The 16,028-nt window shown below is 39.0% G+C and overlaps 1 long non-coding RNA gene across 2 annotated transcripts in view; it reads right to left on the bottom strand.

Annotated features, from left to right (window-relative positions):
- LOC111820452 (uncharacterized) overlaps window positions 1-15,290 on the bottom strand; it is a 121,583-nt gene extending 106,293 nt beyond the window's left edge. The window contains exons 1-3 of one of the 2 annotated variants that reach the window (XR_002824003.1): window positions 14,131-15,288; window positions 12,206-12,262; window positions 10,918-11,072 (exon numbers count right to left, since the gene is read on the bottom strand). This is a non-coding gene — a long non-coding RNA (uncharacterized LOC111820452). Of the gene's footprint in view, window positions 1-8,232; window positions 11,073-12,205; window positions 12,263-14,130 lie in introns of those variants that run through there. The other variant, XR_002824002.1, reaches the window with a different exon arrangement.
- Between the last annotated feature and the right edge of the window lie 738 nt (window positions 15,291-16,028).

Here is a 16,028-nt window from a genome sequence, read left to right as displayed (position 1 = left end):
CACGTTAGAAGGAGTATCTTGACATGCCCCACACCCCTAAACCCCTAGAAATTTCACTGAGGTGGAAGGAGCCTAAATTTTTGTCAGGTTAATTTCCTACCCTCTAGCATGCAAATGTTTTACCAGTAAGTCTAGAGTCATTGATATTTCTTTCTTACTAGGTCCAATCAGCATAATGTCATCAATGTAATGGACCAATGTGACATCTTGCGGAAGGGAAAGGTGATCAAGATCTCTAGGGACTAAATTATGACACAGAGCTAGAGAGTTGATATACCTCTGCAGTAGGACAGCAAAGGTGTATTGCTGGCCTTGCAAGCTGAAGGCAATCTGCCTCTGCTGGTCCTTCAAGACAGGTATGGAGAAAAAGGCATTAGCCATATCAGTAGCTGCATACCAGGTACCAGAAGTATTAATATGCTCAAGCAGTGAAACCACATCTGAAACAGCAGTTGCAATTGGAGTCACAACCTGGTTAAGTTTTTGATAATCCACTGTCATTCTCCAAGACCCATCTGTTTTTTGCACAGGCTGAAAAGGTGAGATGAATGAGGATGTGGTGGGAATTACCACCCCTGCATCCTTCAAGTCCTTGATGGTGGCATTAATCTCTGCAAACCCTCCAGGAATGCAGTGTTGCTTTTCGTTTACTATTTTCCATGTAGGGGCCGTTCTAATGACTTCCCCTCAGCCTTTCCAATCATAACAGCCCTTACTCCACATGTCAGGGATCCAGTGTGGGGGTTCTGCCAGTTGCTGAATATATCTATTCCAATTATGCATTCTGGAACTGGAGAAATCACTACAAGATGGGTTTGGGGACCTGCTGGACTCACTGTGAGATGGACATGAGCTAAGCCTCCATTAATAACTTGACATCTATATGCCCCACTCTGACTAGCGGGCCACACTGACAATTTGGGTCTCCTGGAATTAGTGTCAGTCTAGGGCCAGTGTCCTACAATCCCTGAAAAGTCTGATTATTTCCTTTTCCCCAATGAACAGTCACTCTCATAAAAGGTTGTAGATCACTTTGGGAAGGGTGGGGAAAAAGATTAACAGTGTAAGTTTTTGGCAGTATATTGGAGTCTTTCCTCAAGGGGACTTGGCCTCCCCTTCATTCAAGGGGTTGTGGGTCTGTAAATTGGCTCAAGTCTGAGAACTGATTGAGGGACCATGACTATTCTGGCAATTCAAGTTAGATTGCTGTTCACTTGACCTATAATTCTGCTTGTACAGATGAAGTATATATTTAGTAGATTTCCTACCTATTTCACTCCTAGGGACACCATGACTAAGCAGCCAATGCCATAAATCCACATAAGTCAGACTATTGTGATTACTTCTTTGACTCCACTGTCCATTATGGTAACCTCGCCTACCTTGTTGTTTTTCATTGAGTGCCGCCACTTGGCCCCTACCACCTTGGGGTCCAATCACTTCCATTGTAGTTAAAAACCAATCCAAACCCACTGCCATCAAGTTGATTTGGACTCACAGAGACCCTATAGTACCAAGTAGAACTGCCTGCTCCATAAAGTTTCCAAGGCTGCAATCTTTACAGAAGCAGACTGCCACATCTGAGAGCAGCTGGTGGATTCGAACTGCCAACCTTTCGGTTAGCAGCCGAGAACTTTATCCACTGCAACACTAGAGCGCCTTCTATTGCAGTTAGGTGTCTTAATTCAGTTAGGGCTGTTCCCACAGTCAAATCTGAGTTAAATAGAATAGCAATCACAGAAGTCTTTAACAATGCTAGGGCTCCCTTTATAAATTTGTTCCTCACTGTCATAGCAAAAGGTGTGTCCTCTGGGCACTCCATGTGTGAGTCTGTGTGTCTAACCTGATAAATCCACTGTAACATGCCAATTTCCCTAAGCCTTTCAATACTTTCTTCTACAGTATACCAAGACAGGTCTGATACTTCAGTTTGATTTAGCATAGGCCACTGCATAATCCATACTTCAGCGAAACAACCAAATAAACTATTAGATCATTTTCTGACCTCTCAAGTTGAAACACTGAATGAAGACTCCATGCTTAATGGGTCCATATCAATAAACTCAGACTAATCTAACTTTATGTTCCTTGCACCATTATCTCACACCCTTAATAGCCATTCACAGACATATTCCCCAGGTTTCTGTTTGTACATATTGAAAAGACAAGCAGTTCTTTTGGAGTGTAGTGTACCTCCCCCTGCATCACACTTTGTACTTCACCTTTTGGGGCTCACTGGGACTTAAATCTAGTTGTAGGTCTAGAAGCAGAAACGGTTGGTGGGGATGTCTTCTGAGAATATTCAGCAATGTCTTGTAAGGCATCTCCCTCAGGCAGTGCCCCAGGCAAGGACTCAGACATCTCTCCAGGAGATGAGTCAGACAAAGGTTCTTCAGGCACAGCTGGTTTAATCTCATCACATCAAGGTGAAGGAGCTAATGGTTTCACTGGGGAGGGTGGTTTAGCAGACAAAGATGGAGCAATCTCTTCAGATGGGAATGAGAGTGCTGCTTCTATTATCAGGAATGATTCAAAAGAGGTTAGGGGCTCAACGTCCCCAGCTTCCTGATTATCTGCCCATATGTCCCCATCCCAAGTTTTAGGATCACATGTCTTCCCAATCAATACCCTCACTTTAACTTCAGACACCATTCAAGGTTTGGAATTCATCTGACATTGTAATTCAGACACTTATGATAAGACTCTGGGTTTGGTTTTTGGCAATATCAGCTCTGTTACTACAAGAAATAAGACTTTCTTTCAGGGCATGAGTGGCAATTTTGAGGTTGTTTATGCAGCACTTGAGCTGTGACTTTGGAGCCCTGAGCTCATCTTTTCTTTCACTTGTCTAGTTAAAGTAGGACCAACCAACCAGCTTCCTTATACTTCTCATTCCAACAAAACTGTAGAAAAGTATCAAATATGCGATCACTCAGAGCCTCACCTCTCACCAATACTTGATCTATTGGTGGTGATTTTTGTGTATTTCTATTGCCACCTCATGTCATAGATTAGCAGTGCCCGCTACTACTGGAAGCAGAGTCATCAACATCTTTAAATACTAACCAGACTTGAAAACCAATTTAGAAAACTCATTCTTATAATTTTGTTTCTCTAGAACCACTCTTGGTTCCAAATGTCTTAGGCTGGGTTTTCTAGAGGTGCAAAACCAGTGAAGCATGTATACATACATACATATGTGAGATATATGTATGTATATGTATATATATATAAAGAGAGAGAGACAGAGAGAGAGAGAGAGATGTATATACATATACATATAATTCTAAGAGCTTCAGACTGACAGTCTGGGACTGAGAAATTAAACTGACCAGGTAGGTTTTTATTTCCACTGCTGTTATCTTATTTCTAATTGCTAGGCTTTTACAACATGCATTAGATGAAGAGAAAGCATCCTGACTCCACTGCATATTGGCTGTCTGGGCTTAAGTGAAATACTAAAAGTGAAATACATATATCTCCCTCTATATATGTATGTGTGTGTGTGTATATATATATATATGGAGAGAGATTTATCTCCAGGAAATGTCTCACACTGTTGTAGAGGCTGGCACGTCCCAAGTCTGTGGGCTGGGGTAAGGTTGGAGGCTTCTCCTGACTCACATAGCTGCAGGGGCTGATGAACTCAAGAATAGCAGGTAAGACAGCAGGCCACTGGCTCACAGACTGCAGAGGCTGGTGTATCCCAAGATCAGCAGGTAAGCTGCTAGCTCAGGTCCCAAGAACCAGAGATGAGATGATTGTCATGGATTGAACTGTGTCCCCCAAAAATATCTGTCAACTTGGCAGAGTCATGATTCCCAGTATTGTATGATTGTGTACCATTTTGTAATCTGTTGTGATTTCCTTATGTGTTGTAAACTCTATCACTATGACATAGTAAGATGGACTAGCAGCAGTTATACTGATGAGGTCTACAAGATTAGATAGTGTCTTAAGTCGATCTCTTTTGAGATATAAAAGAGAGAAGCAAGCAGAGACACATGGGAATCTCATACCACCAAGAGTAAGAGCGCATCCTTTGGACCTGAGGTTCCTGTGCAGAGAAGCTCCAAGACCAAGGGAAGATTGATGACATGGACTTTCCTCCAGAGTCGACAGAGAAGGTGTTCCCCTGGAGCTGATGCCCTGAATTTGGACTTGTAGCCTACTGGGCTGTGAGATAATAAACTTCTCTTTATTTAAGCCATCCATTTGTGGTATTTCTGTTACAGCAGCACTAAATAACTAAGATAATGACGATTAGCCAGATGCAGGATCCATGGTAATAGCCTTGCTGAAACATTCTTTTATATACTGGAGGAAGGCTCCACACACCCAAGGAAAATCCCTTTCAACTGACTGGCTGCTCATAGCAGATCCCATCACGGAGTTGATTACATCATTATATAACTGCCAAACCACTGAGAATCATGGCCTAGCCAAGTTGACACACAACTTTAACCATCACAGTAAGATAATATGAGGAGGGGCTACAGCTCTCATTCATTGTCCTATCCCTATTGCTTAGAACAGTGTCTGGTACACAGTAGTTGCTCAATAAATGTTTATTGATTTGATTGATTTGTTATTAGTAGAAAAATTCAAAATGCTAAATATATAGTATTCACACAATATTATGTTTAATAATAGTATTAAATCTGCCACTTTCAAAGGCAACATATAAATATTTTTCAATATAAATGATAATTTTCTGTCTCTGGACAGTGCTTCATTTCATTATGTCGTTACTAGTCAAAATTGACTCAACAGCACCTAACAATAACAATTTTCTCTCACATACATAGCTCTTCTATCAGAACCTGTTTTCTATGTCACTAATAGGTGTTTTTTTAAAACATGATTTCCCATAAACATTTTATGTTGTTTATAGGTCATTAATTTGTTCAATTTTTTTGTTATATATTGAAAATAACAAGGTTAAATAAGTATGTGATAAGTGGAACTGCCTTATTAACAAGGTCTCAGTAAAACAAATGGACTAAATGTTCTGCTTCCAGTTGGCAAAAATTAGGCCAGGTTTCATCTTTTCCAAGCTCCTGTCCTCCTTCTGGTACAGGTGACACTTAGACAGATCCACCCTGCTTGCATATTGAGCTCTAGTCAACACTTCTGAGCAATTCTAAGAGCTTCAGACTGACAGTCTGGGACTGAGACATTAAACTGACCGGGTAGGTGCTTATTTCCAGCCCTGTATCCTATTTCTAATTGCTAGGCTTTTACATGTATTAGATGAAGAGAAAGCATCCTGATCCCACCACGTTTCGGCGGTCTGGGCTTCAGTGAAAAAATAAAATTCTCCTAACCTCAGATTCCTCAGCTGTTAAATGGGTCTCCAGGAACCAGATTCTGCATCTTTAAGATTTCTGTGCAGGAGGTTTACTGGCCAGTGCTTGTGTAAAAAGCACCTACGAATGGAAAGAGAAACAGGACTGGGCAGAGGGAGACATTAACCCCCACTACAGAGGCTCTGGAACTGGAATGGCCCTTCAGCGATGTCCTGAATCGAGACTCAGTGCCGAGACTTTATACCCCACATCAATCAGTCATTGGATGCAACCTGCCCAAGGGGGGAGTTTGACCTTGGGCAAGGTGATTGTTTTGGATGAGAGAAATTCCTGGATAAGGAGGCAGCCAAAAGCCTTCAACTGTCAGCACTCAGCTGGGGGACAGCAGCTGGGGGAGTAAGTGGCTAAGTCCTTAAGGGGGGTCCGGGGGGTCCAGGTGGCATCTATCAACACTCACTATTGTTGTTAGTGTCCTCAAGTGGCCCCCCAACTCATGGCAACCCTGTGCACAACAGAATGAAAGACTGCCCCGTCCTTAGTCATACTCATGATCAATTGTGGATCAGATCATTGTGACGCTAAGGTTTTCATGAAGCTAATAGTATTTCTTTGCCAAATTTCTTGTGATCTTAAATGAGATTACGTATGTGAAAGCATCTAGCTTAGTCCCTGGCACTTAGATGGCACCCAATAAATCACTGTCACATGAATGAATGAAAGAATAAAGAACAAACCATTGCCACTGAGTCAATTCCGACTCATAGCGACCCTATAGGACAAAGTAGAACTGCCCCATAGGGTTTCCAAGGAGCAGTTGGTGGATTTGAACTGCCAGTCTTTTGGTTAGCAGCCTAACACTTAACCACTGCACTACCAGGGCTCCAAAAAAGAATAAATAAGTAAATGTTTTACTGACGCCACACCTTGCTGTCAGTATTTGCTATTTCCTGTGTGCTACTGTCTGTCACATGTGTCTCTATTTCACAAAGTATGTAATTATAAAGATTAAACTTTTTAGAGAGGATCTACTGGTCTACCATGAAGGGCCTGTCCCCATTTCACAAATAGATTCATTTTCCTATCTGCTTTGATTGAAACCTATACTTTACATCATTAAAGGTTTAGACTAAGTGGGCTGAATTAGACAGTTCCATGTTAGACCTCTTAAGACAGAATTTTGGGGATTTGTGGTATCAGAATTTGGCTAAAAGTGGTCCAGTCTTCCACAGAATTAAATATATATATATATATATTTCTATATCTTAGCTTATAGGGCTAGCTTCACAAAGTAATGTTTTAAATTACTTCACATTAGTTGGGCCATCTTTACATGAGCTTTGCAGTAGAAACTAGACATATGGTATACATCTCCCGAATTAAGAGAAAGTCATATTATGTAGTTATTTCTTTTGTGAAGTAAGAATTCACACTTCTCTTTATGGATTAGTTCTCGTATTTTAAAGAAATTTCTCTTCAATAAATGTGGGTTTTATATATATTATCTTAATTAACAATTTTATGAGGTAGCTATTTCTTTCCCTATTTTGCAGAGAGGTTTAAGTTACTTTCTGAGTCCCAGAATTAGTAAGGGGCAAAGCTATGACTTCTCATTCTGAATAGTATGCCGCTTCTCTCGCTCAGAATACCACAGTTTTCTAATTCAAAACTTTGTCTTCTTACTGTATAATTAATTCTTTCATTCCACTATCAAACATTTTTGAACCACCTGCCAGGTCCAGGCTGCCAGATGGATACACACTGTCCCTAAACACAAACACTCACATAGGCAAGACCACTTACTCCAACAAGGGATATGTCAGAACAAAGCCTCAAACCTTTTGGAGCTGAAACTCCTTTCCTCGGTTTCCTTATTTGCTATTCAACCACAAGAGCATGCAAAGCTAGGCTATTTATACGAGTTTCAAATTTTCCTTTAAGGAGAGCAGTCACTTCCAACTTCAAATAAATACTGATAAAGGCTGAAGTTCTTTTTCGGCCCTCAGGGTGACAAATATCATCCTTAGAACAGGCTGTTTCTTCTCAAGTGAACATCCTGAATATATGCTATGCTACTTAGACACCAATATAAGCATAACCTAACAGTCAGAGGAAAATCAATCACATCACCCTGGAATTGTACATTTTATGACTCCAACAAGGTGATGACAATGGTTCTGCTGTTAATTTTTTTGAAATTCAACACAGTGACTATTACACAAATACAGGATGATTTCGGGGGGAACAAATATAAAGTGTTCCTTTGGAAAAAATCTCCAGTGAGAGCTATCTTATGACACAGTATCTCCCTGGAGACTAGTTATGGAATTTTCTTGCAGAAAACATTTTATGCAATGAAAATTGAATGCTTTTGTTTCCTTGGAAACAAACCCTTTCACCTTCCTTGCACAGAATTTTAAGCGAAGAAAATTTAGCCCAGAATTAGTCCCAGAATCTACCTATTTTAAACTAGTGGAATTTTCAAACACATGCTATTATTAGAAATAATATGCTATAAACTCACTTAGCTCAGTTGAGGTCAAACAAATAAGCCTTTGCATGAAGTATAGACGTCTGGTATTCCAAACACGGAACTAGAATTACCTAAGAACTCTTATGCTGAATAGCTTAGAAAATTCTCAATTGTAGTCATCAACTGACTAAAATAATCTTCTCAGTCATAAAGAAAAAAACTAAGAACAGCAATGAGTAATAAAAATATTAGTTATTAGAAAATTTCAGAATGAGAAAGTCAAAACTCTGATGCCAGTGGTCTCAAGCCAATCCATCTCCTGGGGATAGAAAATGTTTTCTGTAGGAAACAAAATTTGTTTTCTTTGCAAAGAAGAAGCCTTAAGCGACTACATTTTTTTTTTTTTTTACATCCTAGAATAAACTTCTTGGATATACTTAAGAAGGCACACACTTTTTTTTTTTTTTTTTTTGGTATTGTATACTATTCGCAGTGTAAATATCTAAACACAGGTGAGGCAGGAGACGCAGTTTAATACTAATCCTAACATCTTTCCAACTCAAGGTGATTGTTTCAGTAAAAGATCCTATACTGTTTAAATTCTAGAATGAAGTTCTTACAGAAATGCATCCATTTTTTTTCTGTTTTAAAATTTTCATTAATGAAACAATTTGAATCAACTCTGAACATCACAGACTTGTCTTCAAATGCCAAATCACTTAGAAGCATCCCTAATACGCAAAGACATTTTTTTTTTTTTTTTTGAAACAGTTTTAGACCGCACAAGAGTTGCAAAAAGAGAACAGAGAGTTGCCATGTATCCTTCACCCTTCATCCGGTTCTCCTAAAGCTAGCATGTTGCATAACTCTAACACAATTATCAAAACTAAGCAATAAACATGGTACAATACTATCAAACAGACTGCGGTCTTTCTTCAGATTTTACCAGTTTTTCCACTAATGTTCTTTTTTGATTCTACAATCGAATTCATTATTCTACTTTGCATTTAATTTTAAAATCCCTTCGTCATCTCCAACCTGTGACAGTCCTCAATCTATCTTTCATGACCTTGACACTTTTGAAGAGTTGTTGTTCAGTCCATTCCAGCTCCTAGAGATCCCATGTGTGCAGAGTACAGCAGCTCCATAGGGTTTTCAAGGTTGTGACGTTTCAGAAGCGGATCACCAGGGCCTTATTTCCAAGGCACCTCTGGGTGGGTTTGAACTGCTAACCTTTTGGCTAATAGTTAAGCACTTAACCATTTGTGCCACCCAAGGACTGCTTTTTGAAAAGTACTGGTCAGATACTTTGTAGAATGTCCCTTAGAAGTGATGTACCCTTTTAAGCATATCATGTTAGGAAGTGCATGAAGTCAATACATCTTATTACTATTGATATTAAACTTGATCACCTGGTGAATGTGGTATCTGCTGGGCTTCTCCACAGTAAAGTAGTATCTTTCACTTTGTAATTAATAAATATCTTGGGGTAGATACTTTGAGACTACAAATATACTTGTTTCCTCTCAAACTTCAAGCAAATAATTTTAGCATCCCTTGGCGGGTCTTGCCTGCAACTATTATTATTGCAGTGTTTTAGTGATGATTTTCTGTTTTTCTCATTCTGTTTACATTTACTAAGTAGTCCTGGTGGCACACTGGTTAAAGCAACCAACTGCTAACCGAAACGTCAGCGGTTTGAAATCACCAGCTGCTCCGCAGGAGAAAGATGTGGCAGTCTGCTTCTGTAGAGATTTACAGCCTTGGAAATCTTATGAGTCAGAATCAACTCAATGGCAGTGGGGCTGGTTTAACATTTAGTAACTGGAAATCTTCTGTAAGGAAAAGCTGCAAGGATAGTTATCTTTTAGTCTGAAAACAAATGATCATTTTACTGCTTTGTCCTAGTTCTTCTGAAACATATATAAGCTTTAGAAAATCAAAGCTACCATCTTAAGGCAGGGCTGGGATGAAGAAATGTCGTGCTCAGCAAAAAAAGTTAATTAATTTATTTTTTTACAAAGAGTCCACAGAGCAAATACTATAGGGGAAATTTTTCACTGAAACAATTTATGTATATTTAATAGTAACATCAGAGACTGATTGAAAAGTCACTAAGTCTTGATCATTGAAATACTCATGTAATGAATTGCCAACACCTTGCTAGCTGAGGAACTGACTTTTTTTCATGATGCAACTCAAGCATCTCTTCTCAAAACACTTCTCTGACTTACTCTGTAGAGGTAATTATTCCCTCCTTTTTTATGGTCCCTTAGTGTGTGTCTCTGGAGTCCCTTGGTGGCACAAACGGTTAAGCGCTCAACCACTGACTGAAAGATTGGCAGTTCAAACCCAACCAGAGATGCCTCAGGAGACAGACCTGGCAATCTGCTTCAGAAAGGTCACAGCCTTGAGAACCCTGTGGAGCAGTTTACTGTGCACATATCAAGTCGAGACTGACTTGATGGCAACTAACAACAACAGTGTGTGTCTCTAATATTTACTACATTTATTACACCGTATTTCAATTACTGACACTTCTCTCAGCCTCTTAGCAGACCACAAGCTTGTTGAGATCAGCTGCCTCATCTCATTTACCCTTGTATCTGCATCATTTAGTACAACACTAGTACATAGAAGGCTTTAAAGTTTAATGAATTCTTGACAGATGGATGGATGGATGAATGGATAGATGGACGGGCGGATGGTGAATGGATGGATGAATGGTTGGATGGATATTGATGAGTCACAATCCCTGACCTCAGAGAGCTCAATTTAGTGAGTATTTGACAACTGTAGGTAAAATATGGGGGGAAGTATAAAGAAATAATCTGTCTCAGTCATTAAAAGCCACGTGGCCATAGTGAAAACATTTTGCCCTTCCATGTTTCGGTTTCCTGTAAAAATAACTGAGTAGATAATCCCTAAAGTTACTTTCACCAATAACACATTCCATCATTCTACTATGTACTTGAATGCTGCAGAAATATGAACACTGTATGCTCTTTTCAAAGTGACCAATTAGATATGTGTGTTCTTTCTAACACCAGAACTTTTATATTTTATCTAAATTGTTATCAATGCAAAATTACATCCTGTTTTATATTACTGACAATCTGTTAGCTCTTCAAAACTCACCAAAGGGGATGATCATTTTCCATTTCAACCTATGACAAAAGTAAGCACAATTTTTTGGTTTGTTGCCAACATGCCTGGAATTACATTTATGCATTATGCCAGCCCTGCTTCACACGTGCTGATGTTGTTAAGCACATCACCTTCATGAGACAAATCTGTAATTTGAGAAATAAAATTAAATGCTCCATGCCATCAAAAGTAATTATTTCAGTGTAGAAGTTTTCTTTAAGTTTGCTAATAAAAGTAATGCTTTGCATTAGCTTTGCCATTTTATACTTTCAAAGTGCTTTCATATTCATCACCTTGTATGTAGGAATATTTTGAAAGCTTTTATGATCTGAACAAAAGTTATGTATTATTATTATCATTATTATAATATAAGATCTCAAGACAATCTAGTGAGGTATACAAGGAGGGCAAGAATTGTTATCCTAGTGTATAAATAAAATAACAAAGCCACAGATAGGCTAAGAGATTTCTCAGGATCACGTGTACTGTGAGTAAAACTGTTCTAGGTATTTTGAAGGGCATGCTGTTTCCGGCCTAAAGACACTCAGGATTTAATAGGTGGTATATAAGCACAATTAACTTGTTTTCATTTGATGAACTGAGGGCAAGAAGGAGAGCAGAAACATCTGTAGTGAGTATTTAATGGCAATATTTATCAGTTTAAAAGAAGCAGAAAGATAGTAAGGCTTTCATAATAAAGAAAAAAGGAAGGACGGGAGAGAGGGAGGAAGAAGAGAAGTGGGGGGAGGGAGAAGGAAACATGGAGATGGAGAAAGAGAGAACGAGGAAGGGAAGGGTTGAGAGAGAAGGAGGAACAGTGGAACGGAGGGAGGGAGGGAAAGGAGAAGGAGGAAGAAAAAATGGGGAAGGGAGGGGAGGGAGAAAGAAAAGAGGGGGAGAGAGAGAGAAGTAGGAACAGAGGGAGGGAGGAAGGAAGGAAGGAAGAAAGACTTTAATTTCATTCATCTCCCACAACTTCACTTGAGAAATTATAATTTAACAATCTGAAGATGCTTGCTGATGAACATAAACATTCTAAGAAGCAACTTGGACAGATATACAAAGTTATTTTGGAGGGATAATCTTAAAATGGTGTCAAGAATGTTACATTTTTACGATTACTTGTCAAAACTATTAGGATATCAGTTACCATACCTGTTGAACTCAAGGTTACCAGAACCGGCTTAGGTAGTGCTATTTTCTCTTGTTAAAATCACTGTCCTAACAAAAAGGGATCAGAATTTTATTGTTCAACCTATTTCAAGTAGAATATACTTACTAGTGTGTGGAAAAATACTGACTTTTCAAATGTCAGGATACGATAGGCTGGATGTTCCTAATAACGGAGAAAAGAAATAAGAAAGAGCTAAGTGGTCAAAACATAGAGCTCCTGAAAAATCCCAAAGAAACTCAAGAGCTCCTAATGCCTTACACATAAAATATGTCATATCACAGCTAAGTTCCTCTATCTCAACCAGTGAATAAAAGAAGGGATTGACAATACAGATACAGTGTCCTAAAAGTGATCTTACGGTTATATTTGTAAAATTAACCCACTTGCCAATCATCCACCACTAGTGTATTTTATTAGTTATACAGAACTATAGAGTCACTGAGTCAGAATCAACTTGATGGCAATGGGTTTTGGTTTTGGTAGGTTGTATATTCTATATGTAACAGATAAAGAGGAATTTTGCCCCTGGATGGAATATGCCTAAAATATCACCCATATTTGATTTAGATGGCTCAGAAGATGAGATTTTGGACTTGGAGTTGATTTAACACTTTTGCGATCCTGTAATGGGTGAATGTGTTTTACATGTGGCAAGGACATGAATTTGCGGGGGGGAAACGATGGAATGTTATGGATTGAACTGTGTCGCCCCCAAATACATGTTTTAAATCCTAGCCTCTATGCCTGTGGTTATAATCCCGTCTGGGATGGGTCGTGTTTGTTAGGTTAAAGAGGTAGGATTAGTGTAAGGTGTATCTTGAGTCAATCTCTTTCAAGATATAAAGAGATTAAACAAGCCAGCTAGAAGCAGTGATGGAGAAGGAGAGATGCCAAGCCTCATGAAGATCGCCAGGAGCAGAAGCTCAGAAGAGACAAGGACCTTCCTCCAGAGCTGACAGAGAGAAAAAGACTTCCTTAGAGCCAGTACCCTGCATTCGGACTTCTAGCCCCCTAAAATGTGAGAAAATAAATTTCTGTTTGTCAAAGTCACCCACTTGTGGTATTTCTGTCATAGTAGCACTGGATAACTGAGATAGGCAGCTAACTACAACAATAAATGGTGTGGCAGGACACAGATAGCCTCAAGCTAGTGAAACCCTAGGGGCTGCAGCAGAAAAGGAAGCCAGAATGAGTCCCAGGCTGAAAAATAGGGAAAATAGTCAAAAATCTTTTCATAGACCTCTAGATGTTTATACTCCCACTTAAGTCCCCAAGCAAAAAACTAGAACAGTTTCTCTAAAGAGCTTGACTGTATTTCTGAGCACTAGAGCACTGATGCCTCCCAGGATGTGTGTGTGGCGGTGGCGGGCAGAAAAGTACCCAGCTTAATGTTCTGTCTACTCACTCTGCCTGATTACCCTAAAGCTAAACCTACCCTTGCACACAGAGCTGCAAATCATCTTTTTTGATTGACTCATTCCTAAATATGAACGGACAATCAAGAATCATCAGACATTTGAGGAAAGCCTAAAACATGAGAGAGACCCAGATAAAGCAACAGGAAATAGAGATAATTTGACAGGTTTTTCAAAATCTGGGTATGCCCATGGGAGTGTGGGATGCAAGGGAACATCACCCTTGATGAATGTCTCAGCAGAAAAGTAGGTTAAGAACTAACTGCTTTTCTAATGTTTGTTCTATCCTGCCAAGCTTCCTATCTTCCACACATTTGATGAGCATTCTATAGTCTAGGCTTCAGGAACCCCAGAAGTCTTGACTAATATAATCAAGGAAGCACAATAGAGATAGAAGGTTGCCAATGTTAAAAACTATAAAATAAAGTGTTATAGCTAAAGAAAGAATGTATCAGTGGAAGGGGGTTAAGTATGAAACCATAGAAAAACAGGAGTCAAAGAAATGTTTATGTAAAATACCCAGGGGACCTTGAATCTATAGGACACCAGAATTCAGACAAAAGAGCATTGTCATTTGTTTTGGAGGCAGGGACCTTTCAACAGGATTTCCTATACCTGAAATTAAGCAAAATATCCTAGGACTATAGCTTCTCTCTGCCCAGAGTCCGGTCTCCCACAGCAATGATCTGATAATAAATTTGGCTGTCCAGATAACTAAAAAAGAAGAAAAGGTTTACAGATAATGGATATTCCTATGAAAAGTACCCATAGTTTAAAAAACCATTGTTGTCGAGTCGATTCCAACTAACAGCAGCCCTATAGGACAGAGTAGAACTGCCCCACAGGGTTTCCGAGAAGCAGCTGATGGATTTGAACTGCCAACCTTCTGGATAGCAGCTGAGCTCTTAACCACTGTGCCACCAGGGCTCCCTCCATAGTTTACGCATTCTCTTTTCTATATCAGACAATTTTAAGTTTGGTTAACATGTTATCAGTTTCCTAGGTTCTGATTAACTCCTATGAAGGGTTAGATTCAGGTTTTGGACCATCAAAGATTGATGAATTCATAAAAACAATGCCACCCAGGATGATCCTGCCTGAGAAGCTAGCTAGCTCCTTGCCTGGCAATAACCATATTTAGTGTGCATTTCTCTGTAACAGTGGTTCTCAAACTTGACTGCACATTAGGATTATCTGGGGAGTTTTTTTTTTTTTCAAAATTCTGATGCCCAAACTCACCGGAGCCCAGAGGTTTAGATTCACTTGCTCTGTGGTGGGACCTATGCGTAGGTGTGTTTTAAGTACTCCCCAGGTGATCCAAAGGTAAGCAAAAGAGGAAAACCACTGCTATGAGGTAAATGTAGTCCAGGAGCTTAAACTCATACTGGGCTGCTGATAGTTCATTTTGAATTGCTTCATCCATTTTTAATATCAATATTATCCTATCAATGTTGATTTTACTCATTAATGCTCCATGATCGGACAATTTCGACAGGGGGAAATTATGGGGAAAAAGACTGTAACTTAACAGATAAAAGATGTTTTTGATACTTTTAGACTTCACAAGAACAGATTGTATTGCAAACTCCTTATTCACGGAAGACTTTAAGACCAGATAAAATTCGATTCAACATTTTCTGTGGGCTACTATATGCAAGAAGGTCTCAAAATTGAGCCCTGGTGGTGCAATGATTAAGCACTCGGCTGCTAACCAAAAGGTTGGCAGTTTGAACCCACCCAGAGGCTCCACAAGAGAAAGGCTTGGTGATCTGCTCCCATAAAGATTACACCCTAGAAAATCCTGTGGGGCAGTTTTACTCTGTCACGTGGGATCCCTATGAGTCCAAATCAACTCGAAGGCACCGAACAACAATAACATTGTATGCGAGGAGACAGAAAATGAGTAAGGCAATAGTCTCTGCTATTGTTTTAATCTATGATTTCTTCTCATTCTGATCTTTTATAATTTGCAAATCAATTATTTTATTTTTATCAGACTAATAATACAATTCAGAACCAATATTAGTACCTTCTGCCTTTTCCTGACTTAAAAAAAATCTATTATTTTATGCTTTCTCTACCTGTTACTGGCTAGGGAATCTTAGGAACTTAACCACTCAAAATTTTAATTTCTTCATCTTTAAAGAAAGAGTTCAAAATAGTTGCAAGTGCCTATTCTCAAAAGATTCTTGTGAGCATTAAATGATCTATGCATTTAATGTGCTTAGCACAGCATCTAGCACATAGTAAGCACTTAATAAATGTTATTATCTGTTAATTTTTAAAACAATACATTCAGTGCACACTTTATAATATCTTCTTTGTGCTATTATTATGGTTTAAAGAAACGGAGCTATTTCTAATAATTCCTCTAACGCACTGACAAGAATTCTATTAATAGCATATGTAGTGAGTACATTTTTGTATTTCTTTAGAGATGTGAAAAGAAACAACTTACATAAGGTTCACTGTTAATCTAGTTACAAGTGCTACTTAGAGGGCAGATGCACATT

Source organism: Trichechus manatus, unplaced genomic scaffold, assembly GCF_000243295.1.
Source record: "Trichechus manatus latirostris isolate Lorelei unplaced genomic scaffold, TriManLat1.0 scaffold00003, whole genome shotgun sequence".
In the NCBI taxonomy this organism is placed as follows: domain Eukaryota; kingdom Metazoa; phylum Chordata; class Mammalia; order Sirenia; family Trichechidae; genus Trichechus; species Trichechus manatus.
Note: the sequence above shows the minus strand (reverse complement) of the source record. Positions and strands in the feature narration are given on the sequence as shown.